The sequence below is a fragment of the Macaca mulatta genome, chromosome 3 (assembly GCF_049350105.2).
Source record: "Macaca mulatta isolate MMU2019108-1 chromosome 3, T2T-MMU8v2.0, whole genome shotgun sequence".
NCBI classification, from domain to species: Eukaryota; Metazoa; Chordata; class Mammalia; order Primates; family Cercopithecidae; genus Macaca; species Macaca mulatta.
In genome coordinates this window covers 155,899,746-155,923,942 of record NC_133408.1, presented here as the reverse complement: position 1 = coordinate 155,923,942, position 24,197 = coordinate 155,899,746, and the positions used below count along the sequence as shown (strand labels likewise).

The window sequence follows — 24,197 nt, the reverse complement described above, 5'->3', positions numbered from 1 at the left end:
GTCATAGACTATTATCCTAGTCATGTATGTAATGATGCAACTAAGTTAAAGAGTTTTTTTTTTTTTTAAAGAATTACTTTGAAAAATGAAGTAAGACGTATTCTCAACAACCAACTTCTGCCAAAATATGCAAAGAATAAAACAGGCCATAAGAATCCATTGATGTGTACAAAATTATTTTTTGACAGAAACAGGCAAGTAACTATGTTTGTTGCTATCAATGCTTTTCTCTTGTTTATTACTTTCCGTTATTATTAATGTGTTTGCCCTTAAAGTAGTGACGCAACATGGAATGTACGTAAGAGTTTAGGGATGGGGAGCAGTGGCTCACACCCGTAATTCTAGCACTTTGGGAGGCCAAGGTGGGCAGATCACCTGAGGTCAGGAGTTCGAGACCAGCCTGGAAAACATGGTGAAACACTGTTTCTACTGAAAATACAAAAATTAGCTAGGCATGGTGTTGGGTGCCTGTAATCCCAGCTACTCAGGAGGCTGAGGCAGGAGAATTGCTTGAACCCGGGAGGCAGAGGCTGCAGTGAGCCGAGATCGCACCACTGCACTCCAATCTGGGCGACAAGAGCACACCTCTGTCTCAAAATAAAAATAAAAAATATAAAAGAGTTTAGGAAGCATTTCTTAAAACCTGCTGGGCCTCAAGACTTTTTACCTTTAGGAGACACTAAGAAGTAGAAGGAGCATGGAGCTAGTGTTGCTGACCTTTCATTAGGTTCACTCCACCAGGTTAAAATTAATTTTCTGGCGTCCCACATCCTTCCGTGTGGACTCCAGTCTCCTTGGGCACACTCCTGCCTCTGTGATTTTCTACTTACTCTTTCCTTCACCTGGAGTGAGGGAGCTCTCTTCTCTCCATCTCTCCATCTTTTGGGATTCAGTTCGATCCCCACATGATTTGTGAAGCCTCCTCAGACCACTCCAGTGCCCTTTGTTTCCCACTTCTCTGAACTCTCATTGCTCTTATCATTTTCAGAAACAAGGTAAACACATGGAAGATTCAAGTGAGAATTGAACTGGAACCCAGAAGGTAAAGATGATACCCTTTTTTCTTGCAAAGGGCAGAGACCCACTCAATTGTCTCAAACTAAGGAGAAGTTATTGTAAACCTACAAAGTCCAAGAAACGGGCCTTTCATAATGTAAACTGGAAACCTCTTGGAAGCCTAGGCAGCTCTCTCTGACTCTCAGGATCACACAATACCCCTCCGACTCTTTCTTAGGCATGTCTACTTTCATTTTCTTCCCTTTTCTCTCTTCCAAATTTTTAATTTCTTCCAATTTCTTTGTCATTTCTGGTTTTATGCTTCAGCTCAACTTCCCCCAAATATCTGAATTAGACTTAGGATCTTTGTTCCAAATTTAAAGGGATTGGATCATCTTGTGCTGCGTATCCAGCCTTCTGTTCAATCAGTGTTGTTGGCAGGGCAGGGCAGTGTGGTACAAACAGCTGCCTAAACCACTCCTACTGCAGCCTGTAGATGGAGGAGTAGACAGCTACTCCAGAAGATATCCATAGCCTACAGAGTTGTATTATTCACTTTAGGCAAATTTCTTAAGGGCAAGGAATAGATTTCTGTTTGCTTACTCCTATTACTGTGTTTGGCACAGGCCTGTTCAGCTGTCCCAGTGATTCTCAACCCTGGTTGCACATTAGAATCAATTTTAGGTGCATTTCGGTGTCTACTCCTCTCCTTGTCACCACCACAAGGTGCTGATTTCATTGTTTTGGGGGTATGGCCCAGACATCAAACATCAAGAGCTGGGTTTTCCAGATAGCAGCCTTGTTCCTACTGAGGACAGGGCTACAGAAAGCGTTACTGCTGTGGGTGGAGAAGTGACTACCTTTGTAGCGGGAAACATGGTGGAAATTGAAGAGCTGTTAAAGAGGTTAAAATTCTTGCTTGGCCTTTGTAGTAGGGTAACTATATATTACATTCATGCTGTTTTAGATAGACTGGATACCAGTAATATTGGTAACTTTAGAAAGAGATAATAAAATTTTTAACTTTTGCATTTTTTGCTTTTTTCGATACCCATAACTTGTTCAAATGTGATAGTCTGAATATTTCCCAAAGGCTTTTCCTTTATCACATAATCAATGAATACATCTTCAAAATGAAGAGCTGTTCCTATATTCTTTGAAAATGTTGTTTCATAGGACTAGGAATATTTAAGACTTAACAACAAAGATGACAACACAGAGTGCTAACTGGATGATAATTGTTTTAGTTTTTCCAGTGGTAACTATAAAATCAGCATTTGATAAATTTGAACTGTGTTGTTTGCCTCCAGAATTGCAAGGAGTCGATTTACTGCAGGCACTACATAGAGACACTCCTTCAGTGTATCCTTCACAAGGTCCTGGTGGTTGCCAAGGTTTGCCTTAGGTGTTAAAACCAACAGATGTGATTCACCAGTTGGAGAATTTCTTAAAGTGATTTCTGGAGTTTTTGAATATGGTCACTGAAACCAAGGAGTTTCTATTGAGTTGGCTCAATTTTTGATTCTTGAAAGAAAAGCACTACCTTTTCTGACAAGTGCTTCTGCAGCCACCTTGGGACATTTGTTAACAACCTCTGCAAGTCAGTCCATCCCTTATGATCACTTTGGTCATGATTTTGGTACAGAATGTGAATCACGGACTTTTACATTCCCTACCCAAGTTTCTCTCTCTGAGGAGGACCTAGTTTGCCAAATTACCTGCAATTACTCCTATTGAAGGCCTGGTAGTAGTAACTTCTTTGACAAAGGGCCTTGAGAGAGAATACCATGGAAGATATCATCATAGATTTTCGATACAGCATACCCAGACTCAGTTTCCTTCTGGTGTTACAGCACAGACCAGTTGCAATACTAGTACCTCGTTATCACAGAGCATCTTGTCCTGGACTATTTGACTATGAGGATCTCTTAAATTTACCACCATGTGTCCAACCAACACTGAATGGTCAACAATATAAATTGTAATGCTAATTCTTAAGGATCCTTTGGGGATGGTGTCAATGGCTTATCCTTTCTCTAGCATAATATTGGCTTTATTTGGGCAGAAGAAGTAGAGATACCACCACTGCAGGCTGACCAGGGGTTAGTGTATCTGCACTGACTGGAAGGTGCTCTGGAGTATGCAATCCTGTGCAGGAGATCCTGGTGACCATCTTGGCAAGAAAGCTGTGCTTGTTGGATGGGCACAACAGTTAAACAAGAGGATGGCTCCTTACTTGCTATGACCTCTGCAATCTTGCCCCATTTGGCAAAATTGATTATAGGAATTTTGCATATGTCAGATTTGATCCAAAATGAAATGACTAAAAGAAGATTCATTGATGATTTCATTGTGAAATCTGCTATAACATTATTCTGCTGCACATTATCAAAGAAGTGCCTTGTGTAGTAAAGTACAGAGATGGCACAACTTAGCACCATGTACATTTTGCTAGTTCTGTGTTGAAAATCTAAATCTGAAAAATTTGACCATTATTTATGAGAAGTCTATTTCTATTATCCCACAAGACTGTCAGGTGTGTTCATGAAGCAGCAACACAATAGCTGAATGAAAAATCTATTGTGGGATCTCCAAACGTTCAGAAGCATAGCAGGCTTTTTCTTTTACAGACTTTTGATTTTGTTGCCATGAGGCAACACGTAATCTCATCATCATGTAAATCCTAGGGAGCAAACTTCCTGGCAGAAATCTTTCAGTGTGCCCCAAAACAGCACTTTAAATGTAGGGTCTACTTGGGTATTGGAGTGGAGGTTGCTTTCTAGAATTTCTTATTGTTATCCAGTTTAATTTTGAAGAGGAGCTCCTCATCATTTCCTCTCTCCCACACTCCATTCCCCTCCCTCTTTTGTTCTCTTCTTCAACAAATGTTGAGTTATCTCAAAACTGTATGATGAGCTTCTAGTGAAGATACAAGTATTAAATATGATCCTTACCCTCACAAAACTTTCTTCTTGTGGGGAGAGAGTATAGAAGAAACATATTGCAACCATGCTGGATGGCAGGAATTATATTTGGAGTGTTGTGGAAAACACAACTGGTCACCTAATCAATCCTGGATGGAGTGGGACAGTTGAATGAGAAGGTGTAGTGTTAGGGGTGGTATCTGGAAGAGATGATCCCGGGTGTTGTTGGGAAGGTGGAAGAGAGCCTGTTTAAAGATGTGGGGGTGGAAAATGGAGGTAGACAAATGCATAAAGTCAAAGGATTAGGCGGCATCAAGGGAGTGGCAAATAGTTCTGTGTTACTGAAAAGTAAATTAGATGGGTTGGGGAGGTTGGAGTACAAGAAGTGACTAGTGAGGTAGGCAGACTAAGTCAGGAATAATGTATTTGTTTATGTTAAAGATTTTGGAATTTTGCTGAAGAAGTATGAAGACATTAAAGAATTTTAATGATCAAATTTTCCTGTTACCCAGATCATTCTAGTGATGTGTAGAGTATAGGCTGGATGGCAAGTCTGGAGGTATAAAACCTATTAGAAGGCTATGGCAGTCGTCCAAGGGAGTAATGATGAGGGTCTGATCTAAGGCAATGACAGTGTGATGGAGATGAGAGGATGGGCTAGAGAGAATCTGAAAGGATATAATTGACAGGACTTGTGCTCAAATAGATTTGGTGAAAAAGAAAGTACAAACAGGCCTTTGTTGATGAGGTCTTTATTGCTGTGAAGACCATCTATTCCAACCATGTCTAAAGTCCCTGGAGATCCAACCAGAGGAATTCGAGCTGAACAACGGCAAAAACTCGTAACTCCACAGAACACATATCAAACACTCTGTGCTGTGTCACATGCTTGCGAAGGTCCATATTTTAGATTCTCCAAATTTTTTAACTTTTCTCAAGGAATATCCTCTCTAAACAACTATTGGAGATACAACAATTAATTTTTCTAGCATAGAGCCCCAGGATTAGCCTCCATATACTTTTCCTTCTACAGTTAATTTGTTCTTTTTCCAACTCTATCATAAGCTTTAAATCCATGTCTTTTTAATAATTATTTCTATAACAAACACTCTTATCTAAAAAGTCATGGCAGCCATTATAATTTGACCTACTCATAAAATTGTTTCTTTTCAGCTGTTTTTGCTCTTCAATCAGTTAAAACTAATATTAATATATTAGGTTAGTTTCTACATTGTTGCATTACTGCTAGTGATTGTTTTTACATTCTGCAAGCACAGATGTCCACATGTAGTGGAGAAGGCTGCCCCTGAACTGTAGCTATTCTTTCATGGAGTCTTGAAGGGTTTCCATACTCAGAGTGGGCAGTTAAGGGGAGCAAGCAGGGAAGCCAGACAGGAAAATTGTGATTGGCCAAAGGAATGTCTGTGGAGCAGTAAAGTCAGTTGCAAGTCTTACCTTTTGTACATTGAATGGTGACAGTGACTTTTTACTCTTTTACAGTGACTTTTTGCTCATTTACTGAGAAGTCAGATTTCGTACAACTTCAGTGTACACCTGAACATGGGTGTAAGACAAGAAAGAGTGCCACACACCAGAGTGGCTAGTGAGAAGCTCAGAGGCTGGGTCTAGGCCCTTATTCTAAAATTCACTGCCTTGAATCGAATGTATCTTACACATAACTCTTAGCCAGCTCAGTTATCTATTTTTCAACCCCAACAAAAGATTAGAAGTGAATTAGAGGTAGGCTTTCTGGCAGCAACAGACAGATTTGAGAACTGACAACTTAATAGCAAGGGAAAAACATTAAAATGGAAAGAAAGCATGGAATTGTGCTCTGCATTATAGCATAATGGAAGACAAGATAGGTCAAGTTATGCACCACTGTTATCAAGGAAGATTAAATTATAACTTGTGTGTGTGTGTGTGTGTGTGTGTGTGTGTGTGTTTAAACACAGTTATCTGTGTTCCCCCAATCCCCAGGAAGATTGCCACCAAAATTTGTCAAATAGAGCTGAGGAATTTAAAGGTTTTCATTACTTGGAAAACTAGTAACTTAAGAAATGCTTTCTTCTCTTATAGTTTCTGACACTGTCTTGCAGATAAATCACACACACACACAGACACACACACAGACACACAGACACACACACACACCTGAGTGTCTCTGTTGTATAAGTACTCTTAGAACTGCTCCTCCCACCCTCTAGTTACCACCTGACTCCCTCTCTCATTTGCTATCCTCATCCTTTTTTCTCCTTTCCTTTCTGTACACATCAGCACTCTGCCTTTCCTTAACTGTTGTAGTTGAGAACCGAATCATTTTCCAAATAGCCAAAAATGGTAAAGAAAATAATATTGTTCTTCCCATTTAACCCTTTTCTCATTTAGAAAAAATGTGCAGCTCTCTGCCAGCACTCATTTAATTTTACCTAAACACGCTCTTTGAGGCTGAAGGAAATCTGACTGATTTTCAATGTAAAAATAAAATATAAAAACTGTCCTTGGGATTATTTCAAAACAGAACTAACATCAGAATTGTCTGGATCATCAAAATTGTCTATTTCAGAAAAATCAGATTCATCAAATGAATCTTCGGCCAACAACTGTTCGAGAACAATGTTAACATCATGCACAAGAATGCTATGTTGTCTAGGAGTTGACATTTTCAGCAATCAAGAATTACTATATTTTGTAAATGAGAATACCGCTACAGAATACTATAAACAGAATGATGCCTTTTGTTTCCAAAGTCGATATACAAGAGTGATGTGAAAGTAATAATAAAAGCAAGATATTTTGTGGCAAAGTTATCTCTAGGTAAATGCTATATTTGCAAGTGCTGCCAGCAGGTATCCTTAGGGCAAAAAGATGAGTTTTCAATGCTTTTCAGTATTTAATTGGCATGCAGTGAAGACAGTCAGCCCTCTGTATCCAAAGATCTTTGACCTGTAGATTCAACCAATTGTGGATCAAAAATATTTGGAAAAAAGAATTTCTGGAAAGTTCCAAAAAGCAAAGGAGAAATTCTTCCAAATATTTACAACTTTTGCATAGAAGATTATATACTGAGAGAAAGTCAGGAGACCCAAATTTAAAATGTTATAATAATCAATAATAACTTGGTAAACTATATCAGAATGGATAAAGCTTCATTTAATATTCATCTATATTAAAAGACATCCCTTCCAAATTATCATAAATCATATCAACCCACTTCTGTAGTCATTATTTCTACTACAACTATGATGGTTAAATTTTACGTTAAAAGTAATATATCAGTTTAGTCAGAATTCATAATTCTATAGAAACAAATGCTTTGACTTAAAGTTTCAAATATATTCTTAAAAATGACTTCATTGTCATGCAAGCGATTTTTGTATGTGTAACTCTTGTGTTGGAGATGACTGAAGCCAAAGGGATCACGATTAATTTATATGAGTATCACACTTTTATTGGGTTGAGTTTCCACTTAAAAGACTGGTCTGGCTGGGTGTGGTGGCTCATACCTGTAATCCCAGCACTTTGGGAGGCCGAGGTGGGTGGATCACAAGGTCAGGAGATCGAGACTATCCTGGCTAACACGGTGAAACCCCATCTCTACTAAAAAAAAAAAAAAAAAAAAAAAAGCCAGATGTGGTGGCGGGCACTTGTAGTCCTGGCTACTGGGGAGGCTGAGGCAGGAGAATGGTGTGAACCTGGAAGGCGGAGCTTGCAGTGAGCCAAGATTGCACCACTGCACTCCAGCCTGGGTGACAGAGCAAGACTCCGTCTAAAAAAAAAAAAAAAAACTGGTCCACTGACCAAGGCTGACCTGGGTACATGCCCAATTATGTAGGCTGAGTGCCCAATTTGCCAGCAGCAGAGACTAACACTGAGCCCTCAATATGGCACCATTCCTCAGGGTGATCTGCAAGCTACCTGGTGGCAAGTTCATTACATTGAACTTCTTCCATCATGGAAAGGACAGACTTTTGTCCACACTGGAATAAACACTTACTCCAGATATAGATTTGCCTATCCTTCATGCAATGCTTCTGCCAAGACTATGCATCCGTGGACTCACAGAATGCTTCATCCACCATCATGGTATTCCACACAGTATTGCCTCTGACCAAGGCACTCACTGGATAGCTAGAGAAGTGCGGCAGTGGGCTCATGCTCATGGAATTCACTGGTCTTACCATGTTCCCCATCATCCTGAAGCAGTTGGATTGATAGAATGGCAGAATGGCCTTTTGAAGTTACAGTTACAATGCCAGCCAGGTGACAATACTTTGCAGGCTTGGGGCAAAGTTCTCTAGAAGGCTGTGTATGCTCTGAATCAACCTCCAATATATGGTACTGTTTTTCTCACAACCAGGATTCATGGGTCAAGGAATCAAGGGATAGAAGTGGAAGATCACCCCTAGTGATCCACTAGCAAAATTTTTGCTTCCTGTTCCTGCAACATTACATTCTGCTGGCCTAGAGGTCTTAGCTCCAGAGGGAGGAATGTTGCCACCAGGAGACACAACAACAACTCCATTAAACTGGAAGTTAAGATTGCCACCTGGACACTTTGGGCTCCTCCCACCTTTAAGTCAACAGGCTAAGAAGGAAGTTACAGTGTATTTTGGAAATCAGAGAATATTTTGGAAAATAATCGATGGTATTGGTGATTGAGGTGGGTATGGAGATAAGGAAAATGGAGGAATCAAAGGTAGCTCCAAAATTCCAAGCGAGAGAGGGAACTTAGAAGAATGAAAGTATTATTTAGCAAAATGGAGACATAAAACAAGGAAACCTTTATTATCTCTGTTTTATATATAATTAAAGTAAGGAAGGTAAAGGAAATCTGATATTTCCAAGTATTCTCAATTAAAAATGGATTACACAAGAATAAACAGGAAAAAAAAAAGACTGGGAAAAATGTCTTCATTAGTAGGTTCAGGAAGCTGCCATCAGCTTCCACATTTGGAGGTTGTACCCAATGTATGAAACTATTGGAAAGAAGCCATGTAAGAGAAAACTGTGGTTAGTCACTAGTTATTCTCGGGTGACGTGCTCAATGCCTTCTGAAAGCTGTATCCAGGTGGCTTTCTGACCCTAACCTAGGGTTTCTCAACCTCAGCACTATTGATATGTTGGGCTGAAAACCTTTATGTATTGTCGAGAGACTGCCTTGTGCATTCTATGATGTTTAGCGTTATAATATCCTTGGCCTCTACTCATAGATGTCAGCAGTAACTCTGAGTGTTAACAACCAGTAGTATCTCAAGACATTGCCAAATGTGCCTGGTGGTGAGCAGGGGTGGTGGTAAAGACGGAATGGATAAATTAACCCCACTTGAAAAATCAGTGCCCTAATTATAACTCCAATCCATTGAATTAACATGCTATCATTGTTCTTGAGACATAATATCCCAGAAAAGTTTCTGCTATCCACTGAGATAATAAAAATGGGCATTGTTCTCCAACCCATTCTCTGAGTCATTCTACCTGACTGTAACTCCATTATCTGTGGAATATCCTGTTTGCATTGGGCACAAGGTATTAGTTAAGCATTTTATGTCCCCTCCCAGAATTCACACTTCTCTTGTCTAATTTTCTTGTCTCTTTGTTGGTCTTAAGCTTTGCCATAAGTCTGCACCTAGTTAGTGTGCACTTATGTATGTAGTGTGACCATGCAGCCCGATTTGTTCATATCGGTCCTGGAGTATGCCTGTTAGCTAGGCTAATAATTAATAATGGTACCCATTGTTAGCCTTAAATGTGTTCTGGTTTGGATAATAAATCATGGTCATCCTTTTATGCCACTCTGGAAATAAAAAGGATGTATTCAACTTTGATGAAAAAGATGGTGAAATTAAGATTCAATTGAAAATGAAATATATAAGAATATATATTTACCTCTTTCCTCCCCCATTTCCCCATTCCATGAACCTGAAGAACAAACCCCTTAGGAGTGAAGGGTGCTTAAGAGTAGACCAGAAGTTTGAATTTGTTCCCAGAAGGCTGAAGCAGCTGAATGCTTTTTAGTAGATGATCTGGAATGGTGCTGGCAACAGCCCATAACTTGCAGTAGAGAAGGTTGCCTCAGGACTGTTGCCCTTCTTTCTGACAGATCTTTGTAGAGTCTTTATATCTTTTTGGCAGCAGATCTGCTGGTCAGAATTGGGAAGAGGATAATTAATTGAAGAACTATCTATGTAAAAGCTAATTGAATTAAGTCTTGCCAAATGTGTAATTAATGTTAGCTTTTAACTCACTTCAACCGGTCCCTATCTAAAGCAGAAGATTTATCCCTACAGAAATCCAACGATCTTCTCAAGGAGTACTATAACTTCTAATATAGGCCTTGGCATTCCAGAACAAAAATGCTAGATGAATGGGAAGCCAGTTTGTATCACTTTCTTCTCTATTCCTTCCTAAAGTGAAGACTGCCACATCCCATTGAGAGACAAAACTTCAGAAGAAACGCATGCCAGCTACATAATCCTTTACCAACTAATATGAATGGCTAAGCAAGGACCACTACTCATTAAAGGAAGTAAATAATGGAAATAGGATGATCAAAGTGAACAAGCAGAATAAATGGCTTGAAAGGAAACAGTATACATAAGGGAAATTTTAAAAAAAGGTTATCGGTGTCTTCAAAAAATTCTAACTAGATGATGCATCCTGAAGGTATATAAGCTTAGACTGCTGTAGAAAATGAGTACTTAGAGAACAAGCAAGAGTTCCTGGAAATAAAGAAATAGTTGCCCAAATTTAAAAAATTAAGTGAAAGGAAGATATAATAGAAGAAAAGAAATAATAGAAAGTAAAGACAATTAACTATCTCAGAATATACAGCAAAAAAGATTTAAAAGTTAAATATAAATAATCAATTCAGGACAGTGACCATCTATCCATTAGAAATTGAACAAGAGAATTCTGGGAAGATGGCAGAGTAGGAGGCACCAGAAATCTGTCTTTCCACCTAGACAACAATCAAATAGGCAAATTCTGTCTAACGTAACTCTTTTGGAACTATGGAGTCTATTAAAGGCTTGCAACTTTCAGGGAAGGCATGAACAGTGAATTGTGGTTAATTTCAGTCATTTTCAGCCCTTAACACAGTAGCAGCTACCAATCCCCCACATCTCCAACCCCATGACAGGCAACTATGCTTGTGTTCCTAGAGCAAACTGCACACAGCATGCAGGAGCCAGGGTTAGCAAAAAAGACTCTGCCCTCCAAATATTGGGGATATATGCTCTGATTGCTGCTGCTAATCACAGAGGTGCAAAGAGGCAGGCAGCCACCATTGCTGCACCTCCCTACATTATTGCAAACCCCTCCCCTTCAAGCTGAAATGACTTCTAGGGGATTTCATAACGTGGAGCTCTTTTTTCTACTCCATTTTTCTCTTTTTCCCATTTTTGGAGTCAAACGTTAAAGACTGGGGCATTCAAAAACAATTGTATATATAGATATATAGGGACAATTAGAAAGTGACTGTTCATGCCCAGAACAGGGACAAAGGCAGTCTACAACAAGAATATATGTATATGTGTGTGTGTGTGTGTACAGGTGCATATATACATATATATATGTGTGTATATATACGTGTGTGTGTATATATATGTATATATCATCGTGATTGCTATCTTACCTCTCCCTAGTTTCTGTTTTCCTGCACATAAATTTCTTCCTTGCTATGTAAACCCTTAATTTTAGTCAGCCAAGGAGATGGATTTGAGACTGATCTTCAGTATGAATTTGTTCTCATGCTGCTAATAGAGACATACCCAAGACTGAATAATTTATAAGGAAAAAGAGTTTTAATGGACTCAAAGTTCTACCTGACTGGGGAGACCTCACAATCATGGTGGAAGGTGAAGTGGGAACAAAGGCTCGTCTTACATGACAGCAGGCAAGAGAGTGTATGCAGGAGAACTGCTCTTTATCAAACCATCAGATCTCATGAGACCTATTCACTGTCATGAGAACAGCACAGGAAACACCTGCCCCCATAATTCAATTACCTCCCACTGGGTCCCAAACCATATCATCTCCCATCTCCCATTGGTCGCAGCACCTTATTGAAGCCTTCTTCCTTGGCAATACTAATTGTTTAAATTATTGGCTTTCTTTTACAGTGAGCAACAGGTCCTAGACTGAACCCCTGGTGTTTTAGTAACAAAAGCAGCAAGAGAAAAGCAACCTGCCATATACGAGGGCTACTCAATAAGATTATGAGCAAATTTGTCATGAGAGAATTTGAAGGCCGAAGGCAGTGGCCCAAGATATTAAGAGTGCTAAAAGTAAAACAAAGAGTAAGAGTAAGTAAAATGAAAAGTAAAAAGTAAAAGTAAAAAAGGTCAACCTCGAATCTTATATCTGGCAAAATTGTCCATCAAAAGTAAGGGAGAAATAAAGACATTCCCAGATAAAGAAAAGCTAAGGGAGTTAATTACAACTAGATACTCCCTGCAAGAAATACTCATGGGAGTCCTGCAGGGTAAAATAAAAGGACACTAGAGAGTAATGTGAAGCCATGTGAAGGAATACATATCTCAATAAAGGTAAATTCATAGACAATTATAAAAGCTAATATTATTGTCACAATGGTCTATTACTTTTGTTTTCTACATGGTTCAAAAGACTAATACATTAAAATAATTATTCTAAAAGCTGGTAATATTATAATCTTGACTTACAAATCCACATTTCATTTTTTATATAACTTGAGACTAATACCATTTAAATAATTATTAATGTATTTTTGGACATCATGTATAAAGACATAATTTTGTGACATCAACAGTTGAAAGGAGTGAGAATGAAGTTGTTAAAGGAACAGAGATTTTGTATATTATTGAAGTTACTTTGGAACAAATTCAAATTAGAATGTTACAACTTTAGGAACTTAAATGTAATCCCATGATAACCACAAAATGTAGCTATAGAAAACAAACAGAAAAAATGGGAAAGGAATTTAAATGTTGCACTACAAAAAAAAAAAAAAAAAAAACACACAAAAGAAGATAGTGATATAGGAAGTGAAGGATGAAAATGGTATAAGGCATATAGAAAACAAATAACAAAATGACAGAAGTATGTGCTTACTTAACAGTAATTGCTTTAAATGTAAATGGCATAAGCTCTCAAATCAAAGACAGAGATTGGCAGAATGAATAAAATACATGATTCAAATATATGCTGTCTACAAAAGACTCACTTTAGATCCAAAGATACAAATAGATTGAAAGTGAAAGGATGGAAAAGTATATTTCATGCAAATAGTAACCCACAGAGAGAAAGACTGGCTATGCTAATGTCAGACAAAATAGTCTTTAAGTTTAAAAAGTTTACAAGGGACAAAAGGACATTATATATTAATGAAAGGTTTAATATAGCAAGAAGATAGATCAGTTATAAACATTTACTCACCTAATAACAGGCGATCAAAATATATAAAATAAAAACTGACAAAATTGAAAGGAGAAATATAGTAGCATGATAATAGTCAGAGATTTCAATACCTTGGTTAAGAGTGTGTTGTTTAATTTCCACCATTCTGTGGAATTTTCCAGTTTTATTTCTGTTATTGATTTCTAACTTCATGCTCTAGAGATCAGAGAAGACACTTAATCAGGTATCTATCTTCTGAAGTCTATTGAGACTTAATTTGTAGCCTAATATGTAGTGAATCCTGAAAAACATCCCAGATGCAATTGAGAAGAATATGTATGTTGTTGGGTAGAATGTTCTGTGTATGTCTATGTATTAGATTTAGATAGTTTATTGGGCTATTTAAATCCTCTGTTTCCTTACTTATTTTCTGTCTGGTTGTTCCACCCATTATTTTTTATTTTATTTGTTGGAGACAAAGTCTGACTCTGTTGCCCAACCTGGAATGCAGTGGCATAATCTTGGCTCACTGCAGCCTCAGCCTCTTGGTCTCAAGCAATTCTTCCACCTCAGTCTCCCAAGTAGCTGGGACTAAAGGTGCATGCCACCATGCTCAGCTAATTTTGTTTATTTTTTGTAGAGTCAAGGTCTCAGTCTTTTGCCCAATCTGGTCTCAAAGTCCTGGCCTCAAGTAATCCTCCCTTCTTGGCCTCCCAAATTGTTGGCACCACAGGTGTGAGCTACCATGCCCAGCCTAGTTCTATTCATTTTTGAGAGGAAGAATCACAAGGGAAATTAGAAAATACTTATAGAGATCAATAAAAGTGAAAACACAACATACCAAAATTTAGGGGACACAGCAAAAGCAATCCTGAGGGAAAAATTTATAGTTATATATGCTTACACTATAAAATAAGAACGATCTCAAATCAACAACCCAACTTTACAACTTAAAGAACTAGAAAAAGAAGAATAAATTAAAGCCCAAACTAGTAGAAATAAGGAACTAATAGATTAGAGCAGAGATAAAATAGAGAATAGAATACCAATGGTGAAAATCAATGAAGTCAAATGTTAATCACTTAAAAAGATCAATAAAATTGACAAACATTTGGCTAGATGAACTAAGAAAAAAAGAAAGAAGACTTAAATTACCAAAATCAGAAGTGAAAGTGGGGACGTTAATACCAACTCTATAGAAATAAAAAGGATTATAAAAGTGTTATGAACAATTGTAGTACAAAAAATTGCATAACCTACATGAAATGAACAAGAAGAAGAAACCTACCAAGACTAAATGAAGAAATAGAAAATCTGAATAGAAACTCGTGAGGATATTAAATCAATATTCAAAATCCCCCCCCTGCAAAAATAAAAGATCTGGACCTGATGGCTTCACAGGCAAATTCTACCAAACATCTAAAGAAAAAATAATAGCAATCTTTCCCAAACTTTTTTTATTGAAGAAAAAGAAATACTTCTTAATTAATTTTAGGAGGCTAGCATTTACCTGATATTAAAGTCAGACAAAGAGACTACAAGGAAAGAAAACTGCAGACCAATATCCATTGTAAATATTAATTAAAAAATCCTCAGCAAAAATGCTAGCAAACCAAAATCTGCAGCATACTGAAAGGATTATATACATAGCAACCAAGTGAAATGTATTCCTGGCATCTAAGGATGGTTCGACACATGAAAATCAATCGATGCATTATACCACATTAATGGAATGAAGAAAAAAAATATACTTATCCCGATTGATGCAGCAAAACATTTGATTAACTTCAATGCCCTTTTATAATAAACAAAAAACACTTAACAAATTAGGAATAGAAGAAAACTACCTCAGCATAATAAGAGCTATAATTTAAACAAAGCAATCATTATACTCAATGGTGCAAGGTTGAAAGCTTTTGCTCTGAGATCAGAACACAAGCATGTCCTTTCACCACTTCTATTCAATATAGTACTGGAAGTTCTAGCCAAAGCATTAGGTAAGAAGAGGAAATATTGAAGGCATCCAAGTTGGAAGGAGGAAGTAAATTTGTCTCTGTTTGCAGATGAGATGATCTTATATGTAGAAAACCCTAAAGATTAACCTCACATACAAGACTGTTAGAACATATACATGAATTCGGTAAAGCAGCAGGATACAAAGTCAACATGCAAAAATTAGTTGCATTTCTATACATTAAAAATTAAGAATCTGAAAATGAAATTATGAAAACAACTTTATAATAGCATCAAAATTAATTTAAAACTTAGAAATTAACAAAGCACACGAAGACTTGTACAGTTATACAGTTTAAACTATAAAACTTTATTTATTTATTTTTGAGTAGGGATGAGGTCTTGCTATGTTTCCCAGGCTGGTCTTGAACTCCTGAGCTCAAGCAATCCTCCTGCCTTGCTTTCCCAAAGTCCTGGGATTAGAGGTGTGAGCTGCCACACCCAGCCTAAACTATAAAATGTTGCTGAAAGAAATTAAAGAATACATAAATACATGAAAACACATCCCATGTTCATGGATAGATTGGAAAACTTCATATTGTTAAGATGTCAATACAATCCTAAGTAATGTAAAAATTCAGTGCAATGTTTTTCAAAATTCTAATGATTTTTTCATAAATAGAAAAACTCATCCAAATATTCAAATGGAATCTGAAGTGACCTCAAGTAGACAAAACAATCTTGAAGAAGAACAAAGCTGGAAAAATCAGTTTTATATTTCAAAACTTACAACAAAGCTACAAAAATCAATACAGCATGGCACTGGCATACAGACAGACATACGGGCTACTGGAATAGAATACAGAACCCAGAAATAAACCCTAACACATATGGTCAAGTGATTTTTGACAAGGTGCTAAGACCATTCAGTGTAGAAAGAACACTCTTTTCAACAATGGTGCTTAGAAAACTGGATATTCCCATGCAAAAGAATGAAGTTGGGCCCTTACCCAACACTATATACAAAAATTAACTCCAAGTGCACCAAAGACCTAAATGTAAGATCTAAACTAATAAAACTCTCAGAAGAAAACAAAGGGCAAAAGCTTTATGACATTGGACTTGGCAGTGACTTCTTGGACTTGACACCAAAGGCACAGACAACAAAGGAAATAATAGACAAATTGACTTCATGAAAATTAATTAATTTTATACATAAAAAGACACAGCAATGGAGTAAAAGTGTGAACCACAGAATGGGAGGAAATATTCTCAAGTCATGTATCTGATAAGGGATTAATATCTAGACTATACATAAACTTCTGTAACTCACAACAAAAAATCAGACAACCTGATTCAAAAATGAGCAAGGTACTTGAATAGACATTTCTCCAAAGAAGATATACAAATGGACAATAAGTACATGAACAGATGCTCGCATCACTAATCATTAGGGAAGTGCAAATTAAAACTACCATGAGATAACACCTCACACTCATTAGAACGACAAATATCAACAAAACAAGATAGAAAATAACAAATATTGGTGAGGATGTGGAGAAACTGAAACCTTTGCACTATTAATGGGAATTTATATGATACAGACACTGTGGAAAACAGTATGGCAATTCCTAAAAAAATTAAAAATAGAATCATTATATGATTCAGCAATTCCATTTCTGAGTACATACCCAAAATAATTGATAGAGCCCTAAGAGATATTTGTACACTCATGTCCATAGCAGCATTGTCCACAGTAGCTAAACCATGGAAACAACTAAAGTATCCATCAGTGGATGTGTGGATAAGTAAATATGGTGTATACCTACAGTGGACTATTATGCAGCCTTAAAAAGAAGGAAATTCTGATTGGTGCTAAAACATGGATGAACCCTGAGGACATGCTAAGTGAAATAAGCCAATTACAAAAACACAAATGCTGCATGATTCTTTTTATGTGAAGTACTTAGGGTATTTAAAATCATAATCACAGAAAGTAGAATAGTTGTTTGTAGGGGTTTGGGGGAGGAGGAATGGGGGAATTATTGCTTAATGGGTATAGAGTTTCAGTTTTACAAGATGAGAAGAGTTATGGAGATGGATGGTGGTTATGTGGATTAACATTATGAATGTATTTAATACCCCTGAATTGCATACTTAGAAGTGGTTAAGATAGTATTTATGTATGTGTATTTATCACCAATAAATGGAAAAAGAAGTTCTAGAAAGAATGAATAGGGAAAACAGAAGGATGAAAATGATCGAAGATGTAATAGGAGAAAATTATTCAGAGTTTTAAAAAAGACACAAATCTGCCATTTGAAAAAGTCCACAAAGTACTGAATGGGTGAAAAAAAGATCCACCAACTTATCCTAGTGAAATTTCAGAAACTCTTGAAGACTTTTTAAAGGGTATGGCGAGAAAGGTACTATTCATTTATAGAATGAATAACATTACTGAAATTTGACTTTGTAAATGCCATTTGTTTCTCAGAAATAATGAATCACCTATAGATGAGCTTCTAAAGATTGATTAAACATATACAGGAACAAAATGCATATATGATCAGGGCCCCTGCATTAATCTGTAGGGCTGTGCACTGTTCAACTCCAGGAAGCACTGTTCTCAAAGGAGGCAGTAGTGCAGCGGCCCTGAGTGTAAAACAGTTCCACTGATGGACTAGTGTTGGACAACATGCAGGGCCTAAATTGGAAATCGAAGTAGAGGCTTAGTATACTACTGAACAACTAATACAGGAACCTATACAAGAGCTAAAAGATTGTATGAGCGCAGCCAACAGACACATGAAAAAATGCTCATCGTCACTGGCCATCAGAGAAATGCAAATCAAAACCACAATGAGATACCATCTCACACCAGTTAGAATGGCAATCATTAAAAAGTCAGGAAACAACAGGTGCTGGAGAGGATGTGGAGAAATAGGAACACTTTTACACTGTTGGTGGGATTGTAAACTAGTTCAACCATTGTGGAAAACAGTATGGCGATTCCTCAAGGATCTAGAACTAGATGTACCATATGACCCAGTCATCCCATTACTGGGTATATACCCAAAGGATTATAAATCATGCTGCTATAAAGACACATGCACACGTATGTTTATTGTGGCACTATTCACAATAGCAAAGACTTGGAATCAACCCAAATGTCCATCAGTGACAGACTGGATTAAGAAGATGTGGCACATATACACCATGGAATACTATGCAGCCATAAAAAAGGATGAGTTTGTGTCCTTTGTAGGGACATGGATGCAGCTGGAAACCATCATTCTTAGCAAACTATCACAAGAACAGAAAACCAAACACCACATGTTCTCACTCATAGGTGGGAACTGAACAATGAGATCACTTGGACTCGGGAAGGGGAACATCACACACCGGGGCCTATCATGGGGAGGGGGGAGTGGGGAGGGATTGCATTGGGAGTTATACCTGATGTAAATGACGAGTTGAGGGGTGCTGACGAGTTGATGGGTGCAGCACACCAATATGGCACAAGTATACATATGTAACAAACCTGCATGCTATGCACATGTACCCTAGAACTTAAAGTATAATAATATAAATAAATTTAAAAAAATAATAAAAGTGAAAGATTGTATGAGCGTGTGTGTTAGCATTGTGTATTCATACACATGTAAGATGAAAATCTAGAGAGAGAAGGAGGCGGAGGAGCAGTGTGTGTACTGAATATCTTGTATTGGGAGTGACAAGATACTATCGAAATTTGAGTCATCAAAAAATAGAAGTATAAATGTGTATCAGTCACAGTGGAGAGCAAAAAAGAAACCACCAGCACTGAAAACAGAAACTGGGAAATGGTATAAGTGACAGGGAGTAGGACAGGGAATGTAACTTTTAATATCATTTGAATTTTAAAAATATTTGTATGTATTATTTTGTAACAAAATAATAAAAGTAGATCATCTGTTGTGTTTTTTTTTTAACCACATCATCACTGTACAATTACTCGGTTGCCTGGTGACTTTCCAGAGGAGCATATGCAAATCACATGCAGAGCAAACAGACTTCACATCCCTTCAGGACTATTTATGCCTCATGCTTTCTTTGACTGTAAAAAAGTTGAGGCATAGGGTGCTATTTTGTATTCTAATTGTGTGGACAAATTGTCAGTGGACCACATTTCCCACAGGGTGTGGAACTCTGTTTTTCCCCCTTGGATATTGGTGAATGTATCTCAGATATAATCGACTAGTAACACTTCAAGATCTTTATTACATATTTATTCCTTAAATATAATACACATAGATTTTATTTGAGCCTCACAATAATTCTGTGACAATTCAGAGCAGGTATTACTATCTTCATTTTTTAGAAAAAGTTAAGCAAGGTTACGGTGTCTCAGGTCATTGAGAAAGGGAAAGAGCCAGCACCGTCTTCCTCTCCCTGCCCCATATGGTTTCTTAAGGTGATGGAGATTAAGTAATATGAATGCATACAGGCAGCTTTTAAAAAATGTAAAAAACACATTACCAAAGAGGAAAAAGCAGTCACTACAAACAGGAAATCCTTGTAAATGCCTCAACTATAACCTTCCTCACCCTGAACTCTTGTTAAAATTGAACAATATGGTAGTTAAAAATGTGTCTCACAGAAAGGGCTTTTGAAGGGATCTGCAAAAGTAAAGGGAAACAAAAAGAGGAAGAAAAGTAAAAAGCTTTCCTTAAAAATGTAGAGTTCCATGTAATTGCTGTGCTTGCCGGTGTCCTACGAAGCATCTTATGTTCTGAGTCCTATATTCCAAGTGCTTGCCTATGTCCTGTAAAGTGTATTCTGACTTAGAATCAAACAATGTAAAAAACAGCCTATGATTCATCTTTCCACTTGGTACTGACATTTATTCACCTTTTCTTCCTATGTGCAGAAGTGGAAATGGCAGTGTATGTGACAATGAGGGGAAAGTGGGATGAATGGCAGGGGTTAGAATAGGAAATGTAACTTATTTTTAATGTCATTTGAATTTGCTTAATATGTGCGTGTAGGGAAGGCTTCATTAAACTATAGATAGGAAAGCATTGACCAAAGGTCTCTTTTCTAGAATGCTGTCTGATTCCTTTAAAGTTAAAATACTATTAGAGGACCATAAATTTAATCAGGAGTTTCTGGGTATATTCTGCTTTTCTTTTTCTATTAGAAATTCAAGCTCTTCCTTCACAACACAAGACCCTTGACTTAAACTGAACATAATAATTTTTAAATAGTTCAGTGGCAGGACATTCCCTTTTCCTTGGCCCACCTGGCATCAGTGTGAATGTTTGGTGAACCTTGTCCAAATTCTGGCTCTTCCCATATTGATTCAGTTTCTATCTGCTAGAACAAGGTGACCTGCCAAGCTGTAGTGAACAAAATACGATGACTCACATACATTTTTTTCTTCTATTTAAACAAGTTAAGTACAAAGACCATTGATAAGAGTGATTTTTAGCAACCTCGTTATCAGCTTATAGTGAGGCCGTCCCTCTTCCTTCCTCCCCTTTCCACCCACCCCATAGTCATAAAACCCTCACCCAAGAGAAACAATTTACAAAGCTTTTAAAGACAACTTTCAGGTTTGAGTGTTAGTATTTAAAAGTGGAATTACTTTGAATTTGAGGCGCTTAGCCAAATTGTTACTAAAGTATACTCTTTTTCTTGGCAATTACCATTGTAGTCAATGTAGAGTGTTTCTTTCATGTGTACCTAGTCATAAGCGAATTCAAAAGTCATTTAACTTAAAGCTTTAACTAATTATTTTAATCCCAATAACATAAAGTGGTGTGTTTGGATCAGGAATCATCTTATACAACTGATATTTAATAGGTATGACAAAATATATAATAAAGAAGTATGTAACTTTTGTTGCATCTACATTTATTAAATACAAATGAAAAATAATGAAGCTTATTTCTTCCATAGATCTCAGTGTCTTTGGAAAAGAATGGACAATCAATAACTGCTGTAATATAACAGCACGATTCTATTATTTTCAGAGCTCTATAGTGAGATTAATAGTACTATTTTAAAAAATCAGAATGTGACTTTATTAAATCCCAGAAGAATGTATGTTTAAGAAAAAGGGAGAAATAAATCACCAAATATCTTTTCTGTATTGAATATAGCAGTCTGAATGTCACAGTCTTTAAACCTATTTCTTCTTCCTTGAATTGCCGTATCTTGGTAATTTTGAAATATGAGTTAGAAACAATCAAGCTCATACCTGGTATCATTATTCCAGCTAATGTTTGTCCCAATGTATTTCTCAAAGACTTAAGAAAAATGCAAATTCTATTTGACTTACGCTTATAGCAGAGATGGCTAACAAGATAAAATTAATGCTATGTCTTTCTTAGTAGCTTTGCCTTGTGGCTGCCCAGCCAAAACCAACTTTTCTATACTTGCTAGCAGTTAAGAGAGGCCATGTGACTAGTTTCCACTAATAGAATGTGAGAGGTAGTGGAATCTATCACTTCTGGAACAAGGTAATTAAACAGCTGGTATGGTTTTTGCAGCCTTTCTCTTGCCTCTTCCATCAGTTGGATGTTGATGTCCATGGCAACCTCTAAAGCCATGTTTTGGAGAACACATTACAGCTATCAACTTGGGTCTCTATATGACTACATGAGACAGATGCATCCTGGCCCCAGAAGCAGACCATGAGCACCTGTGCTGAACTGTGAATGAGCAAGAAATAAAATTCCATTGTATTAAGCCATTGGGATGTTGAATTTATTTGTTAAAGTGCTAATGTTACCCCATTGTGCTATCCATTTTTGTGCTATCCATTTTTCTTATGCTCGTATAAAAAATTTATTAAAAGAAACCTTGTTAATCTCAACATTACCTGTTCATTGCAGAAAATGTTGACTATGTCTTATACTTACATAACAGCACAATTCTATTATTTTCTTATGAAGGTTTGAAATAATGAAATTATTATTTCAACAATAGAGGTTTGAAAATAAAATTAAAAGAAATCAAAATGACATTAACTGCCAAAGTTTTATTACATTTATTTTTAAGCACTATGAAAAAATGTCAAGTTGTCAAGTTTCTAGTGTTTTACTGTTATAATTCTAGTTAGAATATAGTTTTATCTTGGTCACACATGAGCATGCCATTCTCTTATCTTCTCTTAGACTTAATTCACACTTAAAAGTGTGAATTAAGTAGCATATGTCACCATTCCCCAAAATCTTTTAGGATTACATTGTTCACATCTGACTCAGGAGAATAAACACATGAAATCACGTTGAAGTCTTGTTGAAGTAGTCTACATGTTTGTTGATAAATAGAATTCCATGAAACATATCCTTTTAAAAGAGCTAGGCCCTTTAAAATATAGAATTTTCTTTTTTCTTAAGTCTTTGAGAAATACATTGGGACAAACATTAATTGGAATAATGATATCAGTTAGGTATGAGCTTGATTGCTTCTAACTCATATTTCAAAATTACTAAGATATAGCAATTCAGGGAAGAAGAATTCAAGGAAGCTAGGCCCAGATGATCTTCTACTGTCTTCAGATCTATCTCAAACAATTTAATTAGTATCACTAAAAATATGGCCAATATTCTAGGCAATGCAGTTTACTTGTCAGTTTAACAACAGAGATTCCAAGTGATTAACAGTCAATAATATAGACCTTTTCATTCATTTCTTAATATCTAAGAGGGTTAGTGAAATATATTATTATTAATATTTTCTTCCTTTAGTATTTTCTCAGCAATACGTACTAATCAGATGATGCTGGAACCTCCCCTTGGGCAAAATTTTGAGCTATACAGAGCATGAACTTTCACAGTGATATCCATGTGTCTTTCACCCAGAAAGAGCTGGTTATAAGAAAATGCAAAGGATTTGAGACTTTACCCTGCTTGCGAATTAATAGCCTACCACTGTTTCACAGAGGCTGGTAAGAAGACATGAGGCTCCTGATTGAGAGACAAGGGACATTATCATGACATAGTAAGCAGCATGAACTTCATGTTTACATTGATTCTCACTTGCCTGGGTTCCCACAGGGTTGACATGGAAGAGACCCAGGTGGATGCTGCACATGTGGTGCAGCAAAGAAAAGATCAATGCTGCAGGTGAGGAATACCCCAATTACCCTGATTTAATCATTACATGTTGTATGCTTGTATCAGCATGTCATATGCATCCCCAAAATATGAACAACTATTATATATCCATAGTACTTAAAATAATAAAAAGCAGAATATACTAGACAATGAGCTTTACAAGTGTTTTGATACTTTCCTCAGGTTTTTTTTCTCTTTGAGCATATGGCTTGAGATAGTTGAGAAAACGAGACACGCTAGCACCCATATTTCTTTTGTTCTCTTTTTAAACGTAAACTCTAGACCCATTTCATTTTTCTCTACTTATATATCAGAATAAGTTATAGAGGTAATAAGATCTGAGAGCAGATGGAGAAGACAAAATTTCGGGTGCAGGGACAGAAGTAGGAACCTTGGAAAGAGGAAAGGACCCAACTACATCTGTAATCTCTTCTTTGATACTGGCTTTTTAATATTTGCCTGTAAGCCACACACAAACGTGCCTGTGTGTGCGCGCGCGCACGCACACCCACACACCATTTTGTCTATTATCTTATAGACTCAATTATGTTTATATCAAGAATTAAGTGTATTCTGGCCGAGCGCAGTGGCTCATGCCTGTAATCCCAGCACTTTAGGAGGCCACGGCGAGTGGATCACGTGAGGACAGGAGTATTGAGACCAGCCTGGACAACATGATGAAACACTGTCTCTACCAAAAATACAAAAATTGGCTTGGTGTGGTGGTAGGTGCTTGTAATCCCTGTTATTCAGGAGGCTAAGGCAGGAGAAGCACTTAAACCCGGGAGACGGAGGTTGCAGTGAGCTGAGACTGCGCAACTGCACTCCAGCCTGGGTGACA

At 37.1% G+C, this 24,197-nt stretch overlaps 2 long non-coding RNA genes across 4 annotated transcripts in view; both read left to right on the top strand.

Annotated features, from left to right (window-relative positions):
• The window catches only part of LOC106997619 (uncharacterized), a 258,203-nt gene that overhangs the window by 131,352 nt on the left and 102,654 nt on the right, over positions 1 to 24,197 (top strand). The gene's annotated exons all lie outside the window — the stretch shown is intronic.
• LOC144339913 (uncharacterized) lies at positions 986 to 22,260 on the top strand. Its single transcript, XR_013415499.1, has 2 exons — positions 986 to 1,042; positions 21,785 to 22,260. It is a non-coding gene; the product is annotated as an uncharacterized LOC144339913 (long non-coding RNA).